The sequence below is a fragment of the Equus caballus genome, chromosome 24, assembly GCF_041296265.1.
Source record: "Equus caballus isolate H_3958 breed thoroughbred chromosome 24, TB-T2T, whole genome shotgun sequence".
In the NCBI taxonomy this organism is placed as follows: Eukaryota; Metazoa; Chordata; class Mammalia; order Perissodactyla; family Equidae; genus Equus; species Equus caballus.
Window position 1 is genome coordinate 33,583,145 of NC_091707.1, and position 22,346 is coordinate 33,605,490.

Consider the following 22,346-nt stretch of genomic DNA (forward strand, 5'->3'; position numbering starts at 1 on the left):
GTAACGGAAGATCTGATATTCCCAAAACATGCAAGGGAAACATTATAGCCTAAAGCTAGAGGGGAGATCCGAAACAATATCTTGTTTTAGGGGCTATTATGGGATGCATTACATTAATAATTGAATCTATTTATATACATACAAAATGTCATGAAGAACTGAGCCAGCCCTGCCCACACATGAGGCTGAAAAGATTACCTTTGCTTAAAATACTCAATGAGTGGAGATAAAAGTGATTTTTGTTTTTGCATGACATGAATTCAACAAACATGTACTATTTCCTACTATTACTACCTACTAGCTACTAGCTTCCAGATGCTGGGTGCCAGGCCCATGGAGGACTGAGACTAGGATTACAGTGATAATGGGGATGACAGGTACGCAGAGGATAATTATGACACCATGCAAGAGGGTTGCAGTACTGGTAAGTACAATATGCTGGGGAGTCCAGAGGATGATTAGGTAATTCTTGGAAGGGGGCTGGTATTTGTTTTCTATTGCTCCATAACAAATTACCATAAATTTAGTGGCTTAAAACAACAAACATTTGTTATCTCATAGTTTCTGTGCGTCAGGAGTCGGGCATGGCTTGGCTGGGTCCACTGCCTAGGGGCTCCCCAGGCTGTAATCAAGGTGTCCTTTGGGCTACATTCCTTTCTGGAGCTCAGGTCCTCTTCCAAGCTCATGTGGTTCTTGGCAGAATTTAGTTCCTTATGCTTGTATGATTGAAGTCCCTGTTTTCTCTCCAACTGTCAGTAAAGACCATTCTCAGCAACCAGAGGCTGCCATCAGGTCCTTGACACATGGCCCTTTCTATAGGCCCTCTCACAATGTGGCAGCTTATTTCTTCAAAGCCAGCAGGAGAGTCTCTGATTTCAGGGAGTGTCCCAATTCCTCTTTTGAAGGGCTCACCTGATTAGGTCAGACCTATGCAGGATAATCTCCTCTTTAATTAACTCAAAATCAGCTGATTAGGGTCCTTAATTACATCTGCAAAACCCCTTTTGCTATAATTAAGGGAGTGATAACACATTATAGTCACAGATCCTACCCACACTTGAGGGTATATAAGGGTATACAGGGCATGTGCACCAGATGGCAGGAATCTTGGGGCCCATCTTAGCATTCTGCCTCCCAAGGGTGGGGAGGGAGAAGGAAGAGGAAAGTGACAGAGTAGGTAACCGTTGTTGAGCTGAGTATTGAAGAATGAATTTAAGTGCTCCAGGCTGCCAAGGAGGGGAGGCGTTTCGGTAGGGAACAAGGAGGTGTGGGAAAGACATCATGGAAAGACAAGAGACCACAAACAAGGGTACAAGGGCATGGAGACACCTGTTGAGTGGCAGTGGAGTTGTCCAGTGGGGCCATAGGTTGAGGGTGGGGTTGAGAAAAGGTAGACAGACTGTTAAGTCACAAACACCATGTTCTTTCAATGAGTTCTTGGCCCCGACACCTGGTGACAGTACAGCATAGGCTGGAGACAAAAACTCTCACATAACAAAAATTTCATTGCAAGCTCCCTCACTTGCATTTCTCCGTCCCCACATCCCAACTCCTTTAGAAGGGTCCTTTCCCCGGAAGTGTCTCTCCAGGGATCCCTGACCTCATCTATCTGTGCATCACAGCTCTGCTGGTCTAATAAGATGAATATCCACACTCTTCTGGGACCCTTACTTCCGGGCTTCTAAGGGGGAACAGATTTCTTGCTTACTGAGTCAGCTCTGGAGGCTCTTTTTTCATGTGTGAAGAAGCCAAACAGTGGGCAGACTGGAGAGGATTAGAAGAAGCCAGAGATGCTAGTCAATCTACATAAGAATAAAGAGCCAAGAGAGAAGTCGGAAGAGAGAGAGAAATATCCTGGAGGGCTGGGCATCTGCAAGTTCTAGGAGGCTCGGAGCAGCTACAAGGTTCAGAGAGGAGAGGAAAGGAGAGGTTCAGAGAGTGGCTGTGTCTACTGATCAGATCCTTCGTTTTTATTTCCTTTTTTCCTCTTCTCAATATTTAAATAAAAATAGGAATTAATTTTTAAATTAGTTTTTAATTAGTTTAGATTATTTCTCCTGTGTACACGTGTTTTTTTTGGTTTTGTTCTGGAAGATGATACTGTGTAGATCCTGGGTGCCATGGGACCCCAGGTTTGGGTGACCTTAAAAGGAAAGGATCTGATAAATCACAGATGCCTTCATGTGACGTAGTTTAATATGTTACTACTCTTTGAAGCATTTAGTTAAAAGAGAGCTCCAAGGACAGAAACACTCTCCACCCTCCAGAAATGAACAGGTATTCGTAGAATTTCAGAGGTAATTGTAGGGGATGATGACTCTTTCTTCAAAAAAGCACAACCCAGTTTCATTCCATCTTATCTGTACTCTTCATGTAATTTCTCTAACCTCTGGTTCCTGGGATCAGCTGTGTTTCCTTCCTTGGAATTTATATCTGGTACCCAGTGATCAAGACAACAAACCTGTAACTACGTATTTTTTAGGGAAAAAATGTTTTGCCCTGCGTTCCCTCAAGCAGAAAAAGAACAAATCACTCAGCTGCCTCAGCTGGACAGAATTTCTGCCCCTCATACCTGTGAGCAGTGCTCATTGCTTCCAGACAAGGTCAAGGCCCTGAGGCCTACAGAACAGTCGCCAAATTCACTCCTCTTGACTTCTTAGCACAACCTCCTTATCCCCAGATTGTGTGTGTTTGGTTGGACTAAAGTAAACATAGTCGGATTTTGTTTTTGTTGTTGCGGTTTGTTAGTTTTGCAGAATGGGATTCTAAAGGGGGGGGCATCCCAGCCACCCTCGACTCCATATTGGCCAGGGAGAAGTGGTGTGGAGGGCAGTGAGGAGGAACTGTGAGGTAGAATGGGGACTGGTGTGGGAACTGACTTCCTCCCGAAAAGCCTGGAACATCCTTCTCAAAGCTCCACACAGCCAAGCTCCTTGAGCCAGCTCCCAGCCATTTCCTTGATACGTTCTCCTCAGAGCAGGGCTCCACATGGTGCACACATACAGCCCGTGCGCGCACGCACACACACACACACACACACACACACACACGTCTCTGTCTGGTGACAGATTGGGCCTGAAGAATCTGGCAGTCTGCGTGGCCGATGGCAGAGAGTCGAGCCTGTTCTCGCTGTCTCCCTGGAGTCCCGCTGCAGACGCAGGTGCGCGTCAGTGCCGGCTCTAATTTTATCCCTGGTTGATGGAGGAGACTAACTGAGCAGCAGGGAGGCTGCTATTTTGGGTCTTCTGTGGCTCTGGGTTATATAAAGCCTATTGCCGTGACCTGCATTGCTTTGTGGCTGTGCCTCACTCTTGCGCGTTCTGTCACAATATGTCATCGGTTCAGACACTCACACACACACCCCCCCCCCCCCCGGGGCTCTTGGGGAATGAGAAGGGAGGTGTGTGCTGAAGGAGTGTGTGTGTGCTCCTGCCAGCTTGCTGCGGGAGGAGGCCTGCATATACCACTGGGAGGGGGCATTGTACGTGAAGGAGGTTTGTTTTTGAAGGAAATGGAAAGATCTTTCTGATGGAGGAACGTGAGTGTACGTGCTTCGGGCTTTAGGACGGAGCGTGTTTGTGAGATGGTGTTGTGGGTCTGCTGTTGGCATGGCGATAAGAATAACTTCTATTTCGGTAACTCTTTTCATTTCGAAGGAACCCAAGAGTTTCATAAATTATACACAAACGGCTCTGCCTCTGGATGGCAGGATTTTTTTGGCCTGGAATTAGGAACAGCAGCTAGATGAACAAATGTGAAAGCCTGAATTTGGGGATGGGTTGATGGCAGAAGACGGCATTTCCTACATCACTGGGGACAAATCTTACCTGGAAAATTTTTCTCATAGATCAAAAACGCCTTATGGTGATAGTATTGTGACTGTTGTGTAAAGATAGGTACTGGCTGGAGTTAGTCATCTATGATATCCAATTTATCTCCTAGTATTTAATCTTAATAAATATTTTTAGATATGTAAATTTTGATGGTTGAACATACAACAGAATCCTGATATAATACAGCTCATTGGTCTATGAATTTGAACGAACCAGGTTTCCCAAAATATAAATTATTCACACAGAACAAGCCTAACAGAGCTCGATGAGCTTCTTACACAGGTATTTGTCCTGTCCCCAGTACAAGCAGAGGAAAGGAGATGTCCTATACTTGGTGGGTTACGTGTCTCCCATATATAATCTCCAGGGGTATATTCTGGCTGATATGATGGAGCCCATAAGGCATTACCCAAGGGAACGATGATTTGGCAAGTACACAGCTCAGCTCTTGGAGCCTGACAGAGTGTGAGGCCTTAGGATGGCACTCGTGTTTCTCATTCGACTTTTCCTGTCACTGTCATCAGCAGCTACCACAGCAGGTGGGACTCTCGTTTCTAGTAACTTGACTGAGACTCTCTTTCTTGGCTGCTCTTTGAAAGGCGTTGAAGACCCTTCTCTTCCACTGTTCAAAGCACTTGTAAGGGATTTTATTTTTTACTTATTTTTTTATTTTCTTTTGAGGAAGATTAGCCCTGAGCTAACTACTGCCAATCCTCCTCTTTTTGCTGAGGAAGACTGGCCCTGAGCTAACATCCGTGCCCATCTTCCTCTACTTTATATATGGGACGCCTACCACAGCATGGCGTGCCAAGCGGTGCCATGTCTGCACCCGGGATCCGAACCTGAGAACCCCGGGCCGCTGAGAAGCGGAACGTGTGAACTTAACTGCTGCGCCACCAGGCCGGGCCTGTAAGGGATTTTAGAGAGAAAATCTTGGGAGATTTCTATGAAGAAAACCAGAAGAATCTGGCAGCCTGCTACCGAGGGCTGAAGGGAACTGGCACCTCAGAGCATTCCGGCGAAGGGAGCTGCTGAGGGAAGAAGGAAAGGGAACCAGACCAGAACCAAAGACAGAGCTTGGAGGGGCCCGATGGGGAAATGAAGCCGGGAACGGGGAAGCCATAAATGATCACTGCGTGTCTCTTTTATTAATAATTGACTTAAGCAGAATCTCACCACGCACGCCCCTCCCTCCGCCCCGGCTGGGGGCAGGAGCTCACTCCTCTGGCTCCTTGGTGGTCTCCTCGCTGCCCTCCATGCTCCCCTGCCCCCCAAAGTGATCTTTCTAAAACGTAAATCTGATCACCCCATTCTGTAAACTGCTCCAGAGTCTTTTCATTTCTCTCTCTGGAGGAAACCCAAATGCTTTAGCAGGCAGACAAGGCTCTCTGTGATCTGGAGCCTGCTTATCTCTCTGGCTTAGGTCACATAGCAGCCTTCCCAACCCTCCCCGACGTGGGCCTCCTCCAGCCCCCCTCATTCTACTCTCTGACACCTTAAACTTTAGTGAACCGCTTGCAATCCCCTGAATGTGCTTAACTCTCTTGTCCTCTATGTGTTAGCATGGACCATTCCATCTATATGGAATGCCTTTCCAGTCTTTTTTTTTTTTTCCCTGAGCCTCCTTCAGCCCTCAATTCAAGCATCTCCTTCTCCAGGAAGTTGTGTTAACCCTCTGTGTCTGGATCAGGGCTCTCTCCTCTGGCATCTTCGCTCACCTCTGTCGTAGTGCTTAAATGCTCTGCAGTCTGTCCTGTCTAGACGATGGGACTAGACCTGCCCCACTGCTCAGCCTGCAACAGCACGTGTTTGTTGAATGAATGACTGAATTTGAGCAGAAGCCACATTTCAGAGCTAAAAGTTCCATAACTTGGCATGAGGGGTAGGGTTGGTGGGAAATATTGATGAAGTTGAAGAAGAAAGGCCAGGTCCTGGGAAATCTAATCATGAACAACTCCAGCGGGCCCACAATTGTCTGTCTCCGAAGGCTGAGACAGATAGGGCTCTCCTGCCCTACCGTGTGTCAGGCAAGTAGGACTGTGGCTCAGGGTAGAGCAGTTAGTGTGACGCCTCTGCCATCACGGTGGTCAGCCATCACTGCTCAGCATCTTTCCCACAGTCTACACAGGGTCTGCTTTTTCTGCCCTCCACTCCACCATGCATCTGTGAGGTACAGGGACGGGACTTGCATACGGACCTCAGTGTCCCTCACGGAGGACCACAGGCCTCCGTCCGTGCCCTCCCCGTGGTCCCTCCAAGGAACTGCCAAGGCCACTGTGATTCTACCGTGGTCATCAGAACCTCACCACTCCATCCCACTGGGCTGGCTGCTCACTCTGCTGTGCCACACCCTGGAGAGACTGGCCTTGGGCACAGGAGAGAAGCCAGCATGCTGAGCAGCTTATACTTGACCGAAATAGATGAGGCCACCTTGGGTCAGGGAATTCAGCTCAGCAGTTCTGGTGGTAGCTGACACTTGAGATTTTTGAAGAAACAGAGGCAGGATTAGAGGAGGCCTCATACTATAAATCAGATGTCAAATGTACCGAGAGAGGCTCTTCGATTAAATCCTTGATGTTGCCATGTTATGGGAAATAATTTTTTTTTAAAGATTTTATTTTTCCTTTTTCTCCCCAAAGTCCCCTGGGTACATAGTTGCATACTTTTAGTTGTGGGTCCTTCTAGTTGTGGCATGTGGGATGTCACCTCAGCGTGGCTTGATGAGGGGTGCCATGTCCACGCCCAGGATTCGAACCCGCGAAACCCTGGGCCACCGAAGTGGACCATGTGAACTTAACCACTCGGCCATGGGGCTGGCCCCATGGAAATAGTTTTTTAGAATATGGTTAATCACCACTTAATTCATCTATTTTAATGTTCGCACTTTCATTTATTGGGCTTTATTAAAGTAGGGTCTACTTTGTCTATACTCTCAGGGCATCACTGCCCCAAATATTTTCACTTCATACAGTGTTGGAAACTGCCTACTGGTTTTCCAAAAAGCAATCCATGTGCGTGTACACACACGCATGTTATCCTAAGTCCTTGTCCCCGTTCTCAGAGTGGCCCCATCAGAACAGAATACTGATGATATTAACCCAGGAATAAACTGGCTATGGGGGAAATAGGAACATAATTGGCATTTTCTGGGAAAGTTTCAGAATTTTAAACAATGCCTTTTTTAGGCTCATGAATCTGATAGACACACGCCCTGCTGTGACAAAGAGGGAGCGAGAGAGAGACCTGCGTGCATGGGAGCCAGAGGGACGGAGAGGAAGGGAGGACGGCTGTTGGCGTGCTCACAGTTTTGGAACAGCTGCAGTGGTAAGAGTAGCTCCCCCTGAATGAGATGACGCTGGGCCACTTAGGGGAAAGGGAGGGAAGATTCCACGGCCGATGATGAGGGCGGGGGGGGGCGGGGGCGCTCGGTTTACCGGGTGGGTGGCTATCAAACGGATTATCTGTATTAGGCACTATTACCATCACCCAGAAAGGCATGTGCTTTAACTGCCAAGAAACTAATAATAAATTGGAACACTGTCCAGGGATGAGAACAAGTTAAAACAATACATTCTGTGCTCGATATGGAAAATACTTCAACACTAGTAGCACATCTGGCTTATTAGGGGCATGATAAGACAGAAATTATAGAGGATCTTGTATTTGTCACTTATTTTGGTGTCTTTTATTTTTTATTTTATTTTTTTTAAAGATTTTATTTTTTCCTTTTTCTCCCCAAAGCCCCCCAGTACATAGTTGTATATTGTTCACCGTGGGTCCTTCTAATTGTGGTATGTGGGACGCTGCCTCAGCGTGGTTTGATGAGCAGTGCCATGTCCGCGCCCAGGATTCGAAACAATGAAACACTGGGCCGCCTGCAGTGGAGCGCATGAACTTAACCACTCGGCCACGGGGCCAGCCCCTATTTTGGTGTCTTTTAAAAGTCACCTACCAGGGCTCTCCACAGTGAGGATACTAGCTAATGTTTATTGTGTGCTAACTGCATGCTCATTGCTCTTCTAAATGTTCTCTAATCATCAACTTACGTAATCCTTGCAACTTTTTGAGGTGGGTACTCTTAATATTCCATTTTACAGATGGAGAAATGAAGCCTCAGAGAGATGAAGTAACATGCCCAAGACCAGACAGCCAGTCAGTGGAAGAGCTAAGATTTGACCTAGGCAGTCTGGCTCTAGATCCCAAACTTGTAATCACTATTGTAAGCCACCTTTGTAGTAGCCCATGTACCCTTTTAAAACTGTCTGTAGGGGGCCAGCCCCGTGGTCAAGTGCTTAAGTTCCGTGTTCCGCTTCAGCGGCCAGGGTTTCACCGGTTCAGCTCCTGGGTGCTGACTGCTCGTCAAGCCATGCTGAGGTGGCCCACATAGCAGAACTAGAAGGACCTGCAACCAGAATATGCAACTATGTACTGGGGGGCTTTGGGGAGAAGAAGAAGAAGAAGAAAGATTGGCAACAGATGTTAGCTCAGGGCTAATCTTTAAAATAAAACCCAAAACTGTCTGTCAATGGTATGCAGGGTGTATGTTTTGCCTCAATGCATAACAATGACAGAAACTATGTGGAAATCCTGTATGAGTGTCACCATGACATCATTATTAATAAATGCTTATGGACCAGGTCAGTCACGTCACCTTTAGGGCTGAGCAGCAAATCCACACAGGACTCAGAGTGAGTTTCATTTCTGGATGCGCTGCCCCAAAGTATTCAACGAGCGATTCCTTCATCTGGTCACTCAATAAATGTTTATTAAGCACTTAGTCTGTGCCGGGCACTTTGGACACACTGTACTAGGCTCTAGGGAAAAATACCGAGACTAAGGCCCAGTCCTTGCCCTCTAGGAGCATGTGATACATGGACATCTCTCAACCAATGGCCAACGGGGAAAAGGTGTAACAATATCCTAAGGGCTGATGACCACCTGTTGTCCATTTGTTACCTGCCTCAGACGTGTGGGTAATTCCTGTTTGCTGGAGGCCCCAGGGGCAGCTCAACCATCAGCTTGAGGAGCTGCCATCCCTGAGAGTCACCTGTGTCCAGAAATGTTTTCCCAGGGGTCTGCCAAGAGCTTGAATTTCTTGTCAGGGAAGTGACATGGAAGGGTGTCAAAGATGGCGGCTAAGACAGGCAATTGTGAACGGCATGTGTAACGTGAACTCACGGTGGTTTAAACATACAGAATAAATACATAGAAAAGTTTAGGGCTAGTTTCTAGGGAGCAGCTTGTGGAACTGAAAAGTCCAGGAGGAGTCTGTGTCAGGCAAGTCTTCATCTAGGTGCTCTAGGACCCACCTAGGATGTGAGAGGTAGAGTCAACTCCACTTAAAGCTCGGGGTGGGGGCGCTGTAAGAGCAGGAATGGGTGATTCCCTGGAGGAAAAGGGGAGTCCAGTTACCAGGAGAAATATGAACGAATGTTGGGTGGCAAAACAAGAGGAAAAGGTACAGTTGGGGGAGGGCCATATCTCCCCAATTGATTTGTTTCCTTGAAAGTTTCCTTGTAGATACCCCTCACATCAGACCCACCCTGGAGTAGAGTGAAGAAACGACAAACGTGCCTCATGCTCAGGCTAGGGCTGATTATGAAGAAACATCTATATGGGGAGTAGCCAGGACTAGCGACCTGGAATCAGGAGAATCGCGCAGGGAGGACTATGTGAAAGTAAAGGCTCGAATATATAGAAGGCCAAACTCAAGGGGTCAGGAACCTATCCCTGTGTCCAAGGGTGTGACAGCTTTGTGACTGCCTTTTAGAGACATACAATATAAGCCTGGAATCTCAGATGCCCCGGGGCAGGCAGATCAAGCAAATGAGGGCAATGGGCTGCTGCAAAGAACCAAAGCCACGTGCCCACTTAAAGGGGGCAGCCGTCACCCCCAGCACCATTTTTCCCCCAAGGAAGGCTGTACATCCAGATTGGATGTGCGTGCGCACACGTGTGAAATCTCTCTGTTTTTAAACATTGGCAACGAGGCAAATTTTAAAATACATTATGTGGGTCGGAACAGAAAAACACGTCAATGGGCCAGAATCTGATTGTGGACCCCCGAATGTATGTAATCTGATAGATCCATATTGTCATAGAGAGAATGAAAGTCCCTTCTCCATTTGTGCAACATCAAATCTGTGTGTAAATCTACGCCCAGATCAACAAACACCCAATGACAGCCCACTGCCCAAAGTTCAGCCCTTTCATCTACACTATCTAACTAGAATCTGAAAAACACCGTGTGGGCCACGAAAGGAGAGGGAACATCGCTGTGAGAACTGCACTTTCATTTCCTGGCGGGGGTGTGGTTAAATTCACAACTTCAGTGTGACACTAACCGTCGGAGGGTTTTACATTCGATTTCCTGTTTCCTTTTCTTAATAAAGAAAGGAAAAGCGGGCCCCCGCAACGGTGCACTGAGTTCCATAGGAAGACACCATGGGGGTTCCGACTTGGCCACAAACAAAAACAAAGAGTAACCCCGAAACCTGGTAACTCCGAAACCTGGTAAATAGCAATATGCAGAAGACCATGGGTCATGTGATTGCTTAGGATTGTTTTGATCATCTCCTGGAGCAATTTTCCACCTCATGTTCATTAGACCAGCGACCAAGGTCCTCCATTTTTGAGTTGCTGGAACCATTTCCCAAGACAGGTTTGGAAAATAGTAATGGTGATCATGATAATGATGGTGGCTATCGCGTGCTGAGGACTGTGAGAGGACCTGCCTCGCATGTCTCTAATCTCACATAAGCTCTCCAAGAACTATCTTCATTTTACTGATAAGGACACGGAGACTTGGCGGACTTATGATAATTTGTCCAAGTGCCTCATAAGTGATGGAGCCGGAGTTACAATCTTACATTCCTCAAATATTTATCAGTCACCTGTTTATTGGGCCAGGCACTACAAAAAGATTTACAGTTGAAAGCAGCTGAGCTCAAAATGATTCTCACTTGTTGAAAATGACCTCTGCGTAGAGGCCACCTTTGGAATATTTATCTTGAGTTTTCTTTTATTTGTTCAGACACTTAGTGAGCATCTACTGCGTCCACAGTTCTAGGCTGAAGGGAATATCCTGATCCTGACTTTTGAAAGCTTGTAGTTTGGTTGCGGAGGCAGAGCCTATGCAATAAAACATTTCAATAATAATACAAGATAATGCATAATTAAGTGCCAAAGTAAATGGTCCACAAGAAAAAGTTCAGAGAGATGAGAGACTACTTTGGGCTGGGATGGTGGGACAGCGGACTGGAGGAGAGGGTCTTTGAGGAATGGGTAGAGTGGAGGTGACATCCTCCATAGGTGCGCAGGAGAAAGGGCAAAGCACAGCGTAAGCAAAGGAGTGTACAGGAGGAAGGAAGAGGATGATGCTGTATAATCTGGTGTGTAAGCACTCAGTTTGGGCAGTCACATCGTAAGGTCCAGGATGTGAATCCAAGCTCGACAGCTTTCTACTTGTGTGATCCTGGATCAATTATTTTACTTGTCTTAAGCCTCAGTTTCCTAACCTGTGAAATGGGCATCATGAATGAAATGAGGCAGATAAAGCAGGGTGTGGCACACGGTGAGCCCGCAGTGCAGCTACTATTTATTGATACGGTCTCTTCGTGGGGGTACCTTGCAGCTGTTCCATCTGAATAGTGGAGAGAGATGTGTGGCCAACCTGAAACCATAACGTAAGAGCCCAAAGGAGGACTGGAAACTCTACAGCCGTGAACTAAAAGCAGCGAGTATCAGCCCCAGAATCGGATAACACAAGCAAACCACAAATGCGCTGCTCAGGTCTTCAAAGTTCTCCGGCAGCGCAGGACTCACTGTAACTTACTTTGTGTGATGGAGTCAAACCAGACTTTTTTTTTTTCTTTTTCTCATCAGACTTCACAGGAAGTATACTCCTTTGTTCAGATTTGAGATAAGCACCCTCTCACCTTGACTGTCCTTTGCAGCACTAACACACCCATTAAGTCCCTCACTTTCTATCCTAGGCCCATATCATCAGCAGCTTATATTTAGAAGGGCGTGAGTTTGTATTGCCCTTATGTTAGAAGTCAAATAGAAATGAAATCTATTAAGACATGTTTGTAGTCAGACTGAGATGATAATCTAAGAAAAGGAGGTGAGAGTCTCCAGGGGGACGCAGCCAAGGGCGGTGGACTTTTTTAAAGCTTGTTTATTTGGCCATCAGTAATCCCCTAAATTGCTCTTGCTCAATAATTATTTTAGGTTTCATGACTTTCAACCTAACCTTTGTGCCCAGTAGGAAGGAGCTGTACTGTGGTGTTGCAGCTGTTACGAATTAATAGCTTTGGCTCCCTTCCCAAGTTGACCCATTCAAATTCTCAAGAAAATTGGCTTTAAGGAATTTCCCAAAGACCCCTGACCTAATCTAACAGGATTTTTTCCCAATCTCAGGGTACTCATTCCTGGATTTCTTCAGAAAGGACTACGTAAGGACTGACAGCAGGAGGACATAGCAGGAGTAGCATAAACAATAGTGTAGTAAGTGGTAGAGACAGTTGTCAACCAAATTATCTCATATCCAGAGAAAGACAGATGCAAAGAAATAACAAACTACCACACCAACGATAATGCCTGACATTTACTGGGCAATTGACATACATACACATTTTCTCACTGTCCTCCCACCAACACTGTAAGGAAGGTACAATTGTTATCCCCATTTTGCAGATGAGGAAACTGAGGCACAGAAAGATGAAATAATTTGGAAAATAAATATATATTTTTGCAAATGAGTGGCAGAGCTAGAATCAGAACCCAGGGAGTCTGGCTCCGGGGCTGGTGGTGTTAAATACCCCCAAGGTATGTGTGTTTTATTGGAGGAGGTGGAGGGAGAGGAAGTGTTATAAAGGGGCCAGGAAGAGAAGGGTGCCTTGGGGGCTTTGGCTTCAGCCTTGCATGATGCTGTCCTAGGCAGAGAACAGAACCCAAGCCCAGATGGATAAGGGCATATCCAGACAAATGCCCAGAAATTTGACAGTCATAGTTCTGTACCTAATCTCTGCCCGCATCCTTTTCTGTTCTTGTAGGGTCAGCCAGGTTCTAGACTTGTAGTATAGGATCTAGTTAGCCAAAGGGAATTACTGGAGCCATCTCTGGCTCATGTAGCTCCAGAGTGGCCAAAAAGAGCCTAGGGGCCAGAATCAGATGACACTTCTGGAGGCATGGAACTAGTGGTCCCAAAGATCCCCAGTAAACTGGACTTTGGGGCCTTGAATCCCCCCGTCCAAGATGCAAATGTCTCAAGACCCCTCCCTGGTCCCGTGTCTCCACTGACTCTGAGAGCAGGGCCTCCACTTTGCTGTACAGAGTTAAGAGCTCAGTCCTGGAAGCCAGTCAGGGCTGGGTTTGCATTTCACTCACTGCCTGTGCACACTTGGGAACTTAACTTCTCTGTGCCTTCAGTTTTCCATCTGCCAAATGGGGATAAGAATAGAACCTACTTCACAGGGTTGTTCTAAGGGTTAAATAATGAAACCATATCACACATAAATCAATAATTGCGGGCGACGGTAATTATCCACACCTTGTCTTCATTTAAAAAGTAATTCTAACTGTCTCAAACCCACAGTGTATGTTATCACATCCGGTAGGGAGCGGCCTGGTGAGCAAAGCCTGTGGCCTTGCCAGGCCCTGCAGCCATGTGCTAGGGCCTCTCTTGGAGAGGAAATGGTTTCATCACCCGACTCTCTGGGTCACGGCCACTTTCTTCAGAGAAGGGCTCTGTGGCCTTGCCTGTTGGACATGCTTGATTTTGCCCCACACCCTAGCCTGGCTCTGCCACCCCTAGTGTGCAAAGGAGCACAGAGAGCCACACGCCCACCTGTCCAGTAGAATGCTCTTTCACAACAGCCCCGGGTGTGGTTGTGCAAGGCCTTGTTCTTGCCCCTGGGGCAGGTGAGGATCCCATGAGAGCTAGTGCTCTTCTGAAGGTCCTTTTATTGACCTGGCTGGATGACCATGACCGTCACCTTCACCTAGGAAATGCCTGTATTCAAGGAAAGGCTATCCCAGGGTCCAGGGCAAGGGCAATTTCTAGACCTGGTAGAAAGGCCCCCTGTTCTGTTTTTTTGTTTTTTTTTTTTTTTTTTTTGGTGAGGAAGATTAGCCCAGAGCTAACATCTGTGCTCATCTTCCTCTATTTTTATATGTGGGAAGCCTGCCACAGCATGGCTTCGTAAGTGGTGCAGATGTCTGTGCCTGGTATCCAAACCAGTGATCCCCCGCCACCAAAGTGGAGTACACGAGCTTAACCACTATGCCACTGGGCCAGCCCCAGAAAGACCCTTTTTAAGTTGACTTGGGAGCCTCGAGAGTAAAGTGTGGAGATGACAGGGTGGGGACTGGGGGCAATACCTGCGTCTGCTCCTCATGGCAACTCTAGGCCCTGGCACAGTGTTGGCTCTCTAGGAACAGTGCTACCACACGGTGGTTAAGCCCATGGGTTTCGGAGCCAAACTACCTGTGGCAGAATCCTGGCACTGTCACTTATTAGCTGGTGTCCTTTGGCAAACTGCTTAATCTTTCTGTGCCTCTGTTTCTTATCTGTAAAAGGGAACGATGATAGTAGTACTCATCTACTCACCTCTTTAGGTTGTTTTGAAGCTTAAGTGAGTTTCATAAAAATGCTTAGAACAGTGCCTGGCATGTGATAGCATAAGTGCTAGCTGTGATTTCCCACGTGCCAGAGATTTTACTTCTATCTTAGATAGAGGCTCGGGTAAATAAGGGGGCAAATCCAGAGTTCTAGACTAAATTTGTTTGACCTTGAAGTCTGTTCTGTTTGAATGCTACCACCTTGTGTGAAAAGAATCTCTAATTTGGATGCTATAGAAAAGTTCAGATTTCAACTTTGGGAACCTGAAGTAGAACGCAATTGTCAGACCTCAGATTTTTGTTTTAGATCCTGGAGTTAAGACGCCCACGGGTAAGGGACTCAGATTAATCCAGCCCCAATGGACACGGTCAACCATCGCCTAGTCCTGGATCCCAGGGCCATGAGAGTCTGAGAAGGCTGCCCTTTGACCTGAATCTGGCTGACGTTAGTAACACAGGAATAGGTGAAATGCCAGCCACACCTGGCTGGCCCATAAAGAGGAAATACTTCCCACACCTTGCTTTTGCACACCGAGGGCCCCCAGGTGAAGGCAACCCCGGTGCGAGCCGCTGGCTTTCATGCCTGGGTGTGGCTGTGGGAACCACCCAGTGCAAACCCAGCGAACCTGCTGCCCTTTCCCTCCCAGCTGCCAAGTCAAACAGAACTCAGGGAACACAAATAGAATCATCACAATAACTCGTTGTTGGAGCCAGACACAGGAGAACCCACTCCCTGGCACCGCCACCCCCCTCGCGGGTCTAGACAAGATGAGTGCTCGGAGGGCTGAAGAAGGTGTGGCCCGTGGGCATTCCTGCCCGGCAAGAAGCCCTCTCGCTTGTCTGTACTCATTGCCACCCACATGGATCTCTCCAGGCGCGGCTTGCCAAGTCAGCCAGGGAGGAGGGTCTCCCTTCCTCCAAGCCCTGGATCTCGGGGAAATGCCCTTCCCACCCACTCTCTTGACTAATGCTGCTTGTCAAGGAGGGAACTCTTTAAACACATTAAAATCCTAAAGGCATCTGAGGGCTGGAGGAATTCGTGCTGGACGTGCTTCTCTGCAGGGTCAGGCATGGGGGAGGAGAGAAGGGAAGAGGGAGGGGCCAGTCTAAGTGACAGCTTCACATAAATCTGGGCAGAGCTCTCCAGGTAGCCAGTGAACTCAAGCAGTGCCCTCCCTACCCTAGGGCAGGTCAGAGTCTCCCAGAACTCGCCCAAACTTTGCTGCTGCATGTGCTCTGGGGCATGTCTCTCTTTGCCTCTCGGATCTTGGGCCAATGAGGAAACCTGGGTTAGTCTCAGGAGGCAGGGATGAAGCCACATTCTTACTTTGTGGTGTCAGCGCCTTTTCACGGAGTTCTAGCAGAGCTCACAAAAAGAACTTCCCTCTCCCGTCCACCTTTTCTTTTTAACAGACGTGGAAAAAGGGGATAGAGTTCCCTGTAGAAACGTAAACTTGTGACTGATCCAAGTGGAAGTTTCCTGTGCATTCCACCCCATCGTGGGGATGCAGGAAGAGCAAAAACTCTGAAAAAGGACACCTGGGCTGGAAGCCTGGCTCTGTCCTACATCCTTGGGAAGTTACTTGGCTTGAGTTTCAGGTTCTTTGGTTGCCAAAATGGGCATAAGAAGACCTAACTCAGGGATGATGGGAGGATAAAATGAGACACCATGTGAGAGAGCACTCTGCATAGCTCTGGCACATCAAAGGACTAGATCAATCTTGCCTTCAGTTTTCCCTTCCCCCACACTCTCTGGCAGTGGCTTGCTAGGTCCTTGACTGGCCTGAAGAATTGGAAGAGAGACCTAGAGAGAGATAGAATCTTACTGTAAACAAAACTGTCTCACTCTGACTTTACTCTGAGCTTAAAATGGGGAAGATAAGCAAGACTGCTGCTCCACCTTTTTCTAGACGGCAAAATAGGTTATTTATACGCCTGGGGATAAATCATATCAATGCTTTTACTTTCCCATCTGAAACAAAACACAAACCACTTCATTCCCATGCCAAAACTGATTCAATCTAATCCAGCCTCAAGTCAGGCCTTCCCATTAACCTGAACTTGAGGTTTCTGTCTTTTCCATCTGCCTTACGCTCTAAGTGGAATATTGGGGGTGGGGGGAGGGCAACTGACACTCCCAAAGGGGTCTAGCTTGACCATCGGTCGACAGAAAAAAAGTAGAAATTATCATTACTTCCCTGAAAATGTCAGAATTAGTACATTGCTGCCTTGCCCATAGTCCTTAATAAGCAGAATCCGCATAATACTTGGATATGTGGCATAAATCTTATTATCCAGAATTTTTTTTTAAGTGCAGATGACGACTTCGTCCAACTTACGGTGCACTTCCTCCTGTATTTGGCCTACGTTTACAGAAGGCTGCCTTCTTCCATTAAGTAAGGGCCAGACAGGAAAAACATTACGGTGGAGATGAGCGGATGGGGCAAGGGTTTGGGGAGTGCTGGTCAGTTGGGTAGAAACCTGGGGAGTGGCAACAGACAGGGAAGGGAGTTGAGGGAGAACTGTGTGGAGAAGGGTGTCAGGGAAGTGAGTAAGAGGTAGGTCAGAGGATGGAGCAAGGGAATATTGAAAGGAAACAGATACGCTCTGTGGGCAGGTGGTAAACCATCTGAATGGGAGCCCAGGGAGGTCTAGCAGAGAGTCACAGGGAGGCAACCCTGAGGTGCTGACTTGTCCAAGATGGAAAATGGGATTGGATACGGGTTGGTGGAGGAACGGAGGGATCCCAGACCAACCCGAGGTGCCATTCATTTTAATGAAATCCTTCTTTATGCTTCTGCCATGGGAAACAGATGCTGTGTACTCATCCCAATGGCTTATTTTTAATTCCAGCAAATAATACCTCCTCTGCTGTCTCTCAAAAATAAGAGACCATTTAAATTCAGCCAGGCTGGAAGTTGATGATATTTGGAAAAAATTCAAAGTCCTGGGCCCTTCAGCTGCGCCCTATCATTCAAATGTGACGTTCTGTTCACAGTGGTTGCCTTCACATGGTCATCCCGACCCTCCACTCTGTTACTGGATCTGCTTTTGTTTACAGTTTGTTGCCGCAATCTTCCTGTGACTGTTTGCAGAGCTGTGTGAAGGAGGAGACTAGCATACTGAGATTCCTCACGCTCCGCTAGCTTGTACGACAAGACAAAGTTAAGCAGTGTGGTGACCAAAGCTTCCTTCCTACTGACCTACGTTTTTCATGCTTGCCCATTTCTCAGAATCACAGTCTTCTGGGATTTCTAAATTTTCTCTTCCTTTGAGAAGGGAATGTTCTTGAATGGGGTTACTAGGCACCCCTCCCTCAAGTCTTCAACAAAGCTCTAAGGAATGAATGTATAACATTCTCCTGCCTTTAAAGTATAAAAACAAATCCAAACTCCTTTCCGATTCCCCTCGACTGTGGAGTTTACTCCAGGAGGGGGAAAGTTGTCTATGCCGGTCTTGTTCCTGTCCCATGGGCAAGGCAGTTTGGGCAGTGGTTGTCCTGTGGGATGCTGTCTGGAGGAGACGGCGGTTCGGGAGGTCACCCTGACAATTATGGCCGGCTAAGGGTGGAGGGAGTGGTGAGGGTTTGGCCCTCAGTTTGGAGTCACAGGCAGCACAGACAGATCTTGGCTCGGGACCTGAGGCTGAGGCGTGCTGGGACAGCCTAGGGGGTGTCCTGGCTTTCCAGGGGCTGGGGAACCCTCTCTGGCCCGGGGGCGGGAGCCGCCGTTCCATAATGGGTTCTGGCTCCACTGCCGCCTCAGCACTTTCTAAATCCAGCTCCAAACATCAACAGCCGCAGCTGCAGCCATAGCAACAAGCCCCGCCCACCCGGCCTCGCTCGGGGCCTGCAGCACGTGACGCCGACGCCTGCGTCGCTCCCTCCGCCCCTGGCGCTTCAGGAGGGCGGGGAGGCAGGGGGATGACGTTTATTCTGTCGTCTCCATGGATATAATGCATAGACGTCAACGTCGCCCAGTGTTTAGTGTGTAACGTTCCTCCGTCTCCATGGGAACGTCAGGCGGCCAAACACCGGCCCCAGCAACAGGCTTCTGATTGGCCCAAGGTTTCCAAAGGCGGAGCTCGGTCTCCCGCGCCCGCTCTACTGTGTTGCTGTTTTGGTTGTTTGTCTCCCACTTGTTTATTTCTCAAACAGATCCTGGAGGCTAAGGTCTGGATCCGTCGCCAAGGATGGGATCCAGGAGAAAACGTGCTCAACGTGCAGCTTGTGCCTACCGATTACAGCCCAATAGATGACATAGTTCCACTGTGATCAAGTCCATTGTGGGAGACACGGCCCTCAGGCCCGGCGTCTGTCACAGCCCAATATTTGCGGTTACACCCCCGACCGCTCCTCGCATCACATCTCAGAAATCTCATCCTCTCGGCCTCATCCCAGAGACTGTGTTGCCTTCACAGTTACACTCTTTTCTCTCTCAGGCGCAGGTGGGGGCCTTTCATACCTACTGCCAGAATTCAGTGCTACCCTCTGCAGGATTTGTGCTTCATTTTTCTGTCTGGTCCTAATTCTGTTGAATGACGTCATTTATCCGTGTTCCCAACCAGAGATGCCCAGATTTCTTGTAGTCTGAGCAGATACCGAAGAATCCCAAAGGACACGGGTTCTTCTATTCACGGACTCACTGAATCTCATGCTTTCGTCTCTGCCCATTTTAATTCAAAACGAGGGGGCCATTTGCCTTCTCCAAAAGAAAGGGAAATAAACTGAGGACAGAGATGATGGGCGTGGGGTAGGGGAGAATTCTAGTCTTAAAATCTCAGATTTCTTGATTTATAATAGTCGTGTACTGATGGAGTTAAACATTCTGAGGCATAAATAATGTCTCCAGAAACAGTTTTAACCTTACCCTGGGCTCCCATCAGCGAAACCAAGTTAGCATCTGGCAAGAGATAGTGATCTAGCCCCAGGGGTTTCAGTCAAGTTGTGCTGAAAAGAATGCCTTAAAATCTTCAGTTATGGTGTCAAAAGTAATAAATCTTCAGCAGCTCATGCACATACAAGTCTGAAATGTTTCATAAAAGGTTTAGATGACCCGATAATATGTTTGCAAAACCGAGAGACACTGATGCAAACCTCAAGTTAAAAACAAGAAAGTGAAATTACTTTCGTAGGTTGGAGTTGATAAGGAGGGTATCTGTTTGCTCTGCTCTAATCTGAGCCCACTACTTCCTTTCTCCTTTATCTGCTCTGGTGAATATCCTTGCTGACTGTCCTCCGTCGGCCCCCTCATAGCCTACAATTTCCTCGGAAGATGTGAGTGAAATTAAACGAAATTGGGAGCCCTGCTTAATGCAAATAGGACTAAAGGGCACAGCTCTTTATTGTAATGAACTTCATTCTGATTAAGTCACAGAGGCTGCAAGTGCTTACTATTTACCCAGTAAATATATTAAAGTGCCGGGCAAGTCTCCCTTCCTGGCCTGACACTGCCAGGGAATATTTGAAAGTCTGATAGAAGATCATTTTTAGACCATCAAACATCCCTTTCTAATTCTATCATCTCTCTTTACGTTTCCAGGAACACAGAGTGTCTTGGTCTCTGAGAGCCAATATATCTGGGTTACACCGAAAGAGGAATAATGAGGCAATATTTGCATTGTACATTGAAGATGACCTGAAAAGCTTGAAGAGGTGACTGAGGGCATTTTCTCCATGTGGATGAGGAAGAGGGGAGGAAGATGGACGACAACAGAATCTCTAAGAGCTTGGATTTGACTCCAGCACATGAACTGGATTTTATGATTCTGTCCAAGGGCATCAGTTTAACCTCAAGCTTCCACGTCCTTCTCTGTTTCCCAGACTTAGTTCTTTCTTTCTTAGTTTTGTTGTTATTCTTTTGACTATGATGCAAACATGGTCGTGGGCCACAGTGTGTAGCCCAGGGAATTTTTAATCGAGGAAATACCATGAACTTAGAGTTTTGATGGTACTGAAGGCAACAGACTGTTTCGTACATGTTTGCTTGCACACCCATATGCACAGACCCTCCCTGCCCTGTGGTTCGGCAAAGCCACTCCATTTAGCTGACCAACCTCAGGACCGTGATGTCCTGCTATGCTGCTGATTTCCTCAAACTACAATATGATTAATCTCCCTAGCCTATTTCCTCGTCTATAAAATGGGGTCTGGGGAACTCACTGATCCCACTTGGTTGCTTTGACCTAAGAGGATTGTAATGATACAGTGATTGCTAGTTGGCACTGTGGAAATACCAAGTGGTGTATAAATGCTGATTGTTATCAGCGGGTACAATTTCCCCCAACACCTCTCCAGCTTAGTGCTGAGTGGAGCCTCCACCCACAGTGGAGGTTTCCACAGCACAGAGGCCTTGTCCCAGGCCAGGAGGAGCAGTGACCTATGTGGCCTTCCAAGGCCCAGGTGCACCGAAACTCTTCTGACATCCCACTCATGACAAATTCAGCTCTCCTGTTCATACTCCTCAAGTCTGGCTTTCCTCGGTTTAAAACCAAAGACATTGCTCCCTGCCCTGCTTACCTCTCAGGACTGTTATGAGGGTCACACTAGGTAGGTAATGCTTGTGAAAGGACTTTCAGAACCATAGAGCAGGGGCTGGCCTGGCGGCGCAGCAGTGAAGTTTGCACGTTCCACTTCGGTGGCCCGGGGTTCACCGGTTCGGATCCCAGATGCGGACATGGTACCGCTTGGCAAGCCATGCTGTGGCAGGCGTCCCACATATAAAGTGGAGGAAGATGGGCACGGATGTTAGCTCAGGGCTAGGGTTCCTCAGCAAAAAGAGGAGGACTGGTGGCAGATGTTAGCTCAGGGCTAATCTTCCTCAAAAAAAAAATCAACATAGAACAGAAGGCATTTTCAGGTTTAAAAATGTTTGAGAAGTTGAGGTGAGCTGCACATGGAGCAGTGTCAAGGTGGACGTGAGGGGTGTAATTGATAGAGGCTGGTTGAATGCCCACCTGTGTGATCTGATACATCCTACATCAAGGTGTGCTCCCTCACTGTCCCTGAGATTCCATTACTAGCAACATATGCTTTTGGAGTAAGCATTTGCTACTCTCTTCAGGACTTAGTTTTAAAATACAGATCCTTTGCTGAGCAGGAAGTTCCTAGGGTTTACCATAAATTAGGTTATCAGACCTGTTCCTCCTCGACAGGTGAGATGGCGCCGTACAGGAGCGCTGGACTCTTAGATAGATCTGAGAAACAGCACGCTGGGAGCCTAGAGAAGACTGTTCCTGTTCCTCAAAGTCAGTCCTTACAAGTGTGCTGGTTGTGCTGGTTGCTGACAGAGGGCCCTCGGGACGCCCCCAGCAGACCTGTAGCTCCACTCACACGACAGGGGGGGACTCTTGCCCACCACCTCATCCAAAGCCCCCCAGGACTCTCCGTGCAGTAGTCCAGGGGTGCCCACACGGCTGGATTTTACGGGCCAGCGAAATGTTTTAAAAGTTAGCAAACTGACATAGGTTGCCAACTTTTAATTTTACCAAACAATTACCACTTCTTATCACAATCATTTCATAAATGAGAGGACATTTTAACACTAAAAAAGTCAAAAGGACATAATTTAAGACAAAAGGACAGCCCCTTGAAATTGAATACATGTAGCTTTATGAAAACTCCCTAGTTTGTCTTTATTTTTTCCATTTTCTCTTGACAGTCTAACTTCTTCAGTCTCCATGGGGTGGTGTTGACAGTGGTGAAGACAGAGAAATCAAGGAGAGATAAAAATCTAACTGAAGGATTGTTTAATTTTCCTAATCAAACTGATCACGGATCACTTCTTGCACTGTGCACCTTTGGGTCACCAGTTTCTTTGGTAAAGAAGAGTAACATAATCTCACCAGGGTGGATTAGAATATAATATGGTGGTGGGAATATAATACTTTGAG

At 47.4% G+C, this 22,346-nt stretch overlaps 1 long non-coding RNA gene across 2 annotated transcripts; it reads left to right on the top strand.

Moving 5' to 3' along the window:
* The first annotated feature begins 3,383 nt into the window (after window positions 1-3,383).
* On the top strand, window positions 3,384-22,073 carry LOC102150347 (uncharacterized). Of its 2 annotated transcripts, none has more exons than XR_289430.4 (3): window positions 3,384-3,544; window positions 7,019-7,157; window positions 19,997-22,073. It is a non-coding gene; the product is annotated as an uncharacterized lncRNA (long non-coding RNA). The 2 variants fall into 2 exon arrangements; XR_001379722.3 differs by lacking the exon at window positions 19,997-22,073 and adding an exon at window positions 7,931-8,423 and having other exon boundaries at window positions 3,416-3,544.
* Window positions 22,074-22,346: the final 273 nt, after the last annotated feature.